The sequence below is a fragment of the Ruditapes philippinarum genome, unplaced genomic scaffold (assembly GCF_026571515.1).
Source record: "Ruditapes philippinarum isolate M1 unplaced genomic scaffold, ASM2657151v2 ctg8847_1_1_1_1, whole genome shotgun sequence".
NCBI lineage: Eukaryota > Metazoa > Mollusca > Bivalvia > Venerida > Veneridae > Ruditapes > Ruditapes philippinarum.
In genome coordinates, this window is record NW_026851780.1 from 31,804 (window position 1) to 41,422 (window position 9,619).

At 33.3% G+C, this 9,619-nt stretch overlaps 1 long non-coding RNA gene across 1 annotated transcript; it reads right to left on the reverse strand.

Annotated features, from left to right (window-relative positions):
• Positions 1-1,485: 1,485 nt before the first annotated feature.
• Positions 1,486-4,503, reverse strand: LOC132739327 (uncharacterized). Its single transcript, XR_009626978.1, has 3 exons — positions 3,078-4,503; positions 2,590-2,700; positions 1,486-2,268 (listed from the first exon to the last, which is right to left on the reverse strand). It is a non-coding gene; the product is annotated as an uncharacterized LOC132739327 (long non-coding RNA).
• Positions 4,504-9,619: the final 5,116 nt, after the last annotated feature.

Below are 9,619 nucleotides of genomic sequence, written 5' to 3' on the forward strand. Positions count from 1 at the left end.
TCTCCAGTTTTCCAGCTACCCCGAGTGACTGCGTCGCACGGTATTTTCCATCAAATTGTCCAACAACAGACAATATCTTTACATGTGCATACTCGGAAAACACATCGCTAGCTAACTGCATTCCGATATTTTAACATAAATGTCTGTAATCTTCAAAAATTATGAAAAACTCCCCTTGTTTATCGTGTCACTCGTCATAGATGGGTGCTCACAACGAGGAACGGAAGTTGCTCACAACATTTTTACCGATGGACATTTTTCACTCGTTGTGAGTTAAACGGGCGTGTCCATGTCTTGTGTATACTGTCTGACTGAATGTTTGTATTCTAATAAAAACTAAGGTTGAAGACACTTCAAAGATATATGTCAGTGTAAAAATGTTAAACAAAATATCTGTCTTTGTTAGAAATAAATAACCTGTCTTTATTAGAAATAATTAACCTGTCATTTGTAACTTTGTATTAACTTAATTATTCAAAGATAATTTATCTTCTGCAAATGGCTGCCCAAAAGAGTTTCAACCAGGCATCATGTAGTTTCAAAACAGTTAAGATAAATTTGTTATAAATAGACTTGTAAAGTAACAGGAATGGTAAAAAGATAAATGTTCAGCATTAAAATGTTTCTATCTTGATTGAGTTTCATTTCATATTATCACCATGATCACTGCAATTGTAAAAATAATGTAATCTTTAACCATTATTTAAATATCATAAAAATCATCTCAAAGAAAAACTTGTTTCTGAGGCAAAATGTGTAAAATTCCTTCCAGTTATATCCTTTCACTGCTCTTAGAAAAGCCATGATTTGCATTGTACATGGCAGGTAGTAATACCAGAGTAAACAATATTAATGCAATTCATCTGTGTTGAGTATTCTGTAGCAAAACACTAGCTTGCTAGCCCTTGTAAGCCCAAGTCTCTCTCTTAATTGGAGAAGACTTGCAATTCTGCATTCCCTGAAGATTTTAGTATCAGAGGGGTAGTTATTACATACCATATACTTCTTTGGGTTTCAAATTACCTGTTTTATAATGTATTGAACCTGTTGACATTTGACCAAAAGTGAATTATCTATACAATACATGAAAACTTAGGGTTTGCACTTGATACAAAACAATTACATCACTGATACATTAATATACCCATTGGAAACTGTTTCAAAATTGTCAATGTTTAAAAAAAAAAACAAAAAAAAAACACCACACAATGCTTTTAACTTCTGTCCATGTACATATGTGTAAATGTAGTCATTGAAGAGCTGTCAAGATTTTTCATCAATATTATTTAGATAGTATCTGTTTCGATTTAAGGACAGACAAAAATTCAAATGACATGCATAGTATTTAATATAGTCAATGCTTGCATATTCAAGCAATCTAGCCATTGCTGTTAGAGAATTAAAGTACACAGTGACACTTATTTTGCAGATGAACTCTTATGATCAAGCACTGCTATAAATATATGCCAAATAGTAGACAACAAAAACAGTTCATAAGTTTAATAAACTTTTATTTTTACACAATTTATAGTGCACTGCTTAGCATATATATCACACTGATTTTCCAGTGGAAGAAAAACTTCAGGAAAGCACTTGGATTTATTATTAGTTATTTGGACAATGTAACTTTACACTGTGAATGTCTACTGATACAAGAATAAGAATATTTCCTTTTACAAATGTAAAGACTTTGAAAATTAACATGAACAAATTATCATAGTCATTAGAGTTATAAATCATATTCTAATTGAAAAATGTTCAGCTTGATATCAAAGATTTGAATGCAAATTTGTGAGCTTATCAATGATTACCTCACAATATTAGTAGTAGATGATATATAATATTTTTGCTAATCTTTACTTCATAGTCATTTAATGACCATAATGTCATATGACTATACTGTGATTCCATGAAAAACCTTATCTCTGGTGTGTTATCAGCTTTGGTATATATAGAGTATCTAGTTTTAATACTTAAAACTGCAATGAAATGTGGATATTTTACTCTGTTTCTATCATTGTGACATTAACATGTTCATAGTGTCAAATACATAAAATCATACTCTTTATACATTAAGATTTTTGTGCTGGATGTCATTCATCTTCTTCAGGAAAGTACATTTGACTACTCTCAGTGGCTTATATTAAACTAATATTTCACTGTAACTGTGTGTTCTCTGATATCATTCTCAAATTAAGGAACTGGAAGATGGTAGTTGCAATAAAGGTCTTCATGGACAAATCCTCCTTCATCTTTTTCCCTTTTTACCTGCAGAATGAAAAATCAATAAATATGTTGTTACAAGTGTAAGACACTAGAAATGATATTTACATTACATTTAATAAGCTGGTCATGATTGACAGAAAAATTTCATATTTGAAGTAAATAAACATTAAAGATAAACAACAACACATAATATATAACAGTCAAAAATATTGATCTTCTTGAATTTGAAACATGACTATTTTTAATGTGTTTATTTACTTATCAATTATCATGCAGTGAAATCCAAGTTATTAATATATTTGGATAATTGTTTATCTTTCCAATCTCAACTAAAAATTAATCAATTATTTTACATGTATTTACCTTTGATGTATAGATATTTCAGGATCATAGGCAGTGCAAACAGTTGATTAATGGTCCATATTGAACAAACTGTATATTCTATACTTGTCATATACCTCCTTGTCTATACATCTGAAATGGTTTAATCAAAATATAATATTTTTAAATCAATCATAATTTGCTAGGTACCATATTAACATGTATATATAACTGAAAAAGGAACAAGAATAAAATGGAAGGGAAAAAATATCCGAATTACTGTGCAATGTCCGAATTTTGTATAACTTTAATATACACTAGAATTAAAATGTTTCTCCATTGTTTATTTCAACAAGTTACAATGGTTTGAATTAATTTCTCACATCAGTAGTTTTAAAACAATACTAAAAGCTAAACAACTAGAATTCACTACCTTGACAAAACATCCGAAACAATTGTCACTATCCGAAAATAAACTAGTTTTATTAAACTCTATAATCCCTCGTTTTTCCGTCAGATAATTGACCTACCTGCATTTTTTGACCCGTGCTATCCATTCCTTCAAATCTGAAGAGGACCGAAACAAATTTAACTTCTATACCCCTCGAGTTCTTCGGGTTACCTATATGCGTAACGGTAAATAAGTCTGCCGATGTACCCGGAAGTGGTAAATCGAAAGTGAAAGTAAACGAGACTTACGGGCCCTATTCGTTCAATAAAAAAATCGCGTTAGAAATAGACATAAACGATAACAATTTTATCGCAATCAATCGTAAATAACACCGTCAAATAGATACATTAATTCGACAGTGGTATGCAAACGAAGACCGAAGTGCATGGACAATAATATATATATTTCGAAAGAAAATAATTATAATCCATGGTGTTTGGCAAGCATTATTGTGAACTAACGTAAATTTTGCCTGTGGTGTTCAGACGTTTTTTTTTTTTTTATATAATTCTTTTATTTATTAATTTTCAATTTTTGTATGCGATGTTGCTTGGACTCTCCCTACTACAACAAATATGTTCATGTATTTTGTATGTGGTGTTCAGACATTTTAAGCTTTTCCATGTTTGGATAAGCATAATTACGAACAAATGTATCTTTTGTCTGTGGGGTTCAGACAATTTAAGCTTTTCAATGGTGTTTGGATAAGCATTATTACGAACAAATGTATCTTTTGTCAGTGGTGTTCAGACAATTTAAGCTTTTCCATGGTGTTTGGATAAGCATAATTACGAACAAATGTATCTTTTGTCTGTGGTGTTCAGACATCTTTAGCTTTTTCCTGTTGTATGGATAAGCAAAATTACGAACAAATGTATCTTTTGTCTTTGGTGTTCAGACAATTTAAGCTTTTCCATGGTGTTTGGATAAGCAAAATTACGAACAAATTTATCTTTTGTCTGTGGTGTTCAGACAATTTAAGCTTTTCCATGGTGTTTGGATAAGCAAAATTATGAACAAATGTATCTTTTGTCTGTGGTGTTCAGACAATTAAGGCTGTTCCATTGTGTTTGGATCAGCATAATTACGAACATTTGTATTTTGCCTTGTCTGTGGTGTTCAGACATTTTGTATAGACAACTTAAGCATTATCCTGAACAAATGTCGTATTTTGACTGTGGTGTTCAGATTAAATTGGCTATTTAGACATTATATAATATGTTATATAATATGTAACTAAAATAAATATATCGTCTGTTGTTTTCAGACTTAAAAAGATTTTTTTTTAAGAACAGGTAAATCATTTTTAGGTATTAACTTAAAATACAAACATACACAAATAAAGTAAACATACCTGTTATCACACTATTTTTAACTGCTTAATAATAATATCCACAATAAACCTCACTTTAAAGTCCGAAATAAAAACAAATTAAATCAAATCTTGTGAAACATATAATACGCTTTACTTTAATTAAGAACTTCAATTATACGTCTTGACCGTAGCTGCTAATGCCTCGTTAGACCACTGGCTGCTGATAGCTGCGTCTTCTCTCTGTGGGGCCCATTAGTGAGTTTATATGTAGGATGAAATACAATACAAAACGTTACAATTCAATGTCTCTTAGTTGTTTCATATCCGTGTAGACAATTTTTCAAACGCTTGACAACTTTCATTAAAATATACTTAAATACTAGAAATGTGTCATCATGCCACGGATGCCCCCGCATGCAGCCAAAATTTCAGATGGTGCTTTAATTATTTTTTTCATTTTAAGTTCAAAGCCCTTAAAACTTTTCAATGTTAACACAAACTATTTCCATACAATGTTCAAAGCACTGAACTTATTCAGTCTTAACCTTTTAGAAATAGCATATTGCATATTTGTAGCCAAAATAATGGCTAAAAGAATGAGTGGTGAAACTGAAAGTTCAAAATTTTTCCAACATTCAGGAAAGATAAGTTTGTCTAAAATCATTGAACCATGACCAAATTCAAACTTAAACTGCTTATTCCTAAGATGTATCTATATTATTTTCAAAGTGAAAGAGACATAACTCTGCCAAAAAATCATCAAACCATGACCAAATTCGAACTTGACCTGCGCATTCCTTTGACATATCCATATGTCAAATTAAAGTTGAATATGTGACACTGTTGGGTAGATAAGGAACAGAAACTGTAAATTTCATATTATTTTCAAAGTGAAAGGGGCATAACTCTGCCAAAAATCATTGAACCATGACCAAATTTGAACTTGACCTGCGCATTCCTTTGACGCATCCATATGTCACGTTTGAGTTGAATGTGTTGTACCTTGAGGGAGATAATGAACGGAAACTGAAAATTTCATATTATTTTCAAAGTAAAAGGGGCATAACTCTCCCAAAAATCATCGAACCATGACCAAATTCGAACTTGACCTGTATTTTTTCATGACATATCAATATGTCAAGTTTGAGTTGATTGTGTTGTACCATTGGGGAGATAATGAACGGAAACTGAAAATTTCATATTATTTTCAAAGTAAAAGGGGCATAACTCTGCTAAAAATTATCGAACCATAAACCAAATTCGAACTTGACCTGTATTTTCTCATGACATATCCATATGTCAAGTTTGAATTGAATGTGTCCAACCGTTCTTAAGATAATGAACGGAAACTGAAATTTCATATTATTTTCAAAGTAAAAGGGGCATAACTCTGCCAAAAATCATCGAACCATGACCAAATTCGAACTTGACCTGTATTTTCTCATGACATATCCATATGTCAAGTTTGAATTGAATGTGTCCAACCGTTCTTAAGATAATGAACGGAAACTGAAATTTCATATTATTTTCAAAGTAAAAGGGGCATAACTCTGCCAAAAATCATCGAACCATGACCAAATTCGAACTTGACCTGTATTTTCTCATGACATATCCATATGTCAAATTTGAGTTGAATATGTCTAACCGTTCTTAAGATAATGAACGGAAACTGATGATGACGGAATGACAGAATGACGGAAGGACGGAAGGACGGAAGGACGGAATGACGGAACAGGGTAACACTATATGCCCCGGCCATTACATGGCGGGGGCATAATAAAGAAAGAATAAGCCTAAAAAGAATTTAAAAAGAATGGATCGAACTTCGAATCTCTCATACATAAGGTAATCACTTAACCGACTGTGCTGTTGTGGATTTCACGAGAATCTACATTAAGCTAGTGGGAGTTTTCAAAATGTTAGTTATATACTCCATATAAATTCTCGTAAAATAAACGGACAAACCCGAAGTGGGATCGAATATTTAAATGAGTGCTATAATGTATTGATAATTGACAGGTCAATAAAATCAGACTATAACAATAAATTTAACCACAAACATTGACACATGCTCTTTTGTTAACAAATAGGTTGTTGTGAAATTGTTATTGTATCCACTAATCTGATAATAAGAATTAGATAGGTCAGGGATCTATGCATTATGGTATAGAAACAAAACAAATCATGTTCGTACTTTTTAGTGTTGTATTAATGCGGTGGCATAGCATTTTTCACAAATGCAATATTGTTTCAAGTCAAATACTAGTATAAAATTGAACACAATAATGGCAAAGCTAGCTTAAATAGAAAAACCTTGTTAACACTCAAGCTGTCACATTTTTGACTCAATTATCATCAAACTTGGTCAGGATGCTTGTCTATGTAATTGCTTGGATGAGTTCGAACATGGGTCATCTCAGATGAAAACTAGGTCACAGGAGCTAAAGATAGAATAACCTTGTTAACGCTAGTGGTCACATTTTTTACTCAATTGTCATCAAACTTGGCCAGGATGCCAAATATCTAACAATTTTGACCCACCTTGCTCGGATGAGATTGAACATGGGTCATCTCGGAGAGCTAAAGATAGAAAAACCTTGTTAATACTCCAGTGGTCACATTTTTGACTCAATTGTCATAAAACTTGGTCAGGATGCTTGTCTAGGTAATCGCTCGGATGAGTTCGAACATGGATCATCTCGGATGAAAAACAAGGTTTCAGGAGCTAAAAATAGAAAAATCTTGTTAACACTAGTGGCTACTGTCTTGATCCAAATATCCTAGAAATTCGTCTGAAAGTTTTTGATGATCTCAAAGTCAAGTTTGAATATAGGCCATCTGGGGTTAAAAACTAGGACACACTGCTCAAATATGGGAAACCTTTTTGACTTAATTGTCATCAAACTTGGTCAGGATGCTTGTCTAGATAATTGCTCGGATAAATTTGAACATGGGTCATCAATTGTCGTCCACTTCAGGTAGAAAGGTAATCGCTATTGGCCCACCGTTAGCGGTAGTACAATACGGGGACACCAGTGAAGAGCAGTTTAGATTTTCGATCCTTGATGATCGTTCAGCACGACATTATTTTTCTGTTTACATTTTAGATGGTATTTTTAGTTTCTTGTATTTGGCCTTTTTCAATTTGGGTTGTTCCAGTAATCCTACTTGAAAACTGTATAATCACCCTTTGGATATGTTGCCTGCTTTTTAGTCCCCTACCGGTTTACTGGAGGGGACTTTAGGTTTACCCTCCGTCCGTCCACAAAACTGGATCCCGCGATAACGCAAAAAGTACTAAAAATATTTTTATGAAACTTGATATAAGGATAGATGGCAGTATGGAGATTATGCACGTGTTTTTCTTTTCTTCCTATGTTGAAAATTCTGGTTGCTATGGCAACAAATAGACTGAAAATATGGCAAATTTTACACATAACCTGGATCCAGTGGTAACGCAAAAAGTACTGGAAATAATTTTAAGAAACTTGACATATGGATAGATGGCAGTATGCTGATTATGCACGTCTTTTTCTTTTCTTCCTATGTTGAAAATTCTGGTTGCTATGGCAACAAATAGACTGAAAATATGGCAAATTTTACACAAAGCTTGGATCCAGTGATAACTCAAAAAGTACTGAAAATATTTTTATGAAACTTGAAATATGGGTAGATGGCAGTCTAGAGATTATGTACATCCTTTTCTTTTCTTCCTATGTTGAAAATTCTGGTTGCTATGGCAACAAATAGACTGAATTTAAAAAAAAAAAGGTATTTTCTTCAAACTTTAAATATAAGTTTCTAGTTATCAACCACATAATATGTGACAAGGTTTACAACTCTAGCGCAAGATTTTATGTCACTTGTGATAAATGTTAAGAGCAATATGTTGGTCAAACAAAGCAACAAGTGTCTAAACGCATGAATAGCCATAGGTTTGATATCAACAATTTTTCCGATTCGTTATTTTCAACCAATGTCGCTACACACTTCAATAAAACTAATCATTGTATTAAGGATTTTAAATTTATGCCCATAGAGATTGTCTCCGATGATATGGAACGCTTATTACAAGAATCATACTGGATTCATAAGCTTAACACATTATCTCCTAATGGTATGAATGCAAAAGTTTTGTACAATATATAACTTTGTCATTATTGAGCCGGTATACATATACATGTAGTATGTTTTTTTCTCATATAAAGGTTTTTTAGCTCACCTGAGCATGCTAAGTGTGAGCTTTTAGGATCGATGATTGTCCGTCGTCCGTCGTCTGTCGTCCGCCGTCCGTTCACATTTAGTTGTTAAAACTCTAGCGGTCGCATTTTTGCCTCAATCATCATCAAACTTGGTCAGGATGCTTATCTAATTGAAAGCTCGGATGATTTCGAACATGGGTCATCTTGGATGAGAAACTAGGTCACAGGAGCTAAAAATAGAAAAAACCTTGTTAACACTCTAGAGGTCACATTTTTGCCTCAATCATCATCAAACTTGGTCAGGATGCTTGTCTAGGTGATAGCTCGGATGAGTTCGAACATGGGTCATCTCCGATGAAAAAGTAGGTCACCTGAGCTAAAAATAGAAAAACCTTGTTAACACTAGCGGTCACATTTTTGCATCAATCATCATCAAACTTGGTCAGGATGCTTATCTAGGTGAAAGCTCGGATGAGTTCGAACATGGGTCATCTTGGATGAAAAAGTAGGTCACCGGAGCTAAAAATAGAAAAACCTTGGTTACACTCCAGCGGTCACATTTTTTCATTCACATTTAGTTGTTAACACTCTAGCGGTCGCATTTTTGCCTCAATCATCATCAAACTTGGTCAGGATGCTTATAGAGTTGATAGCTCGGATGAGTTCAAACAAGGGTCATCTCGGATGAGAAACTAGGCCACAAGAGCTAAAAATAGAAAAACCTTGTTAACACTCTAGAGGTCACATTTTTGCCTCAATCATCATCAAACTTTGTCAGGATGTTTGTCTAGGTGATAGCTCGGATGAGTTCGAACATGGGTCATCTCGGATGAAAAAGTAGGTCACCGGAGCTAAAAATAGAAAAACCTTGTTAACACTCTAGTGGTCACATTTTTGCATCAATCATCATCAAACTTGGTCAGGATGCTTGTCTAGGTGATATCTCAAGTCAGTTCGAACATTGGTCATGTCGGATGAAAAACTAGGTCACCGGAGCTAAAAATAGAAAAACCTTGTTAACACTCTAGTGGTCACATTTTTGCCTCAATCATCATCAAACTTTGTCAGGATGTTTGTCTAGGTGATAGCTTGGATGAGTTCGAA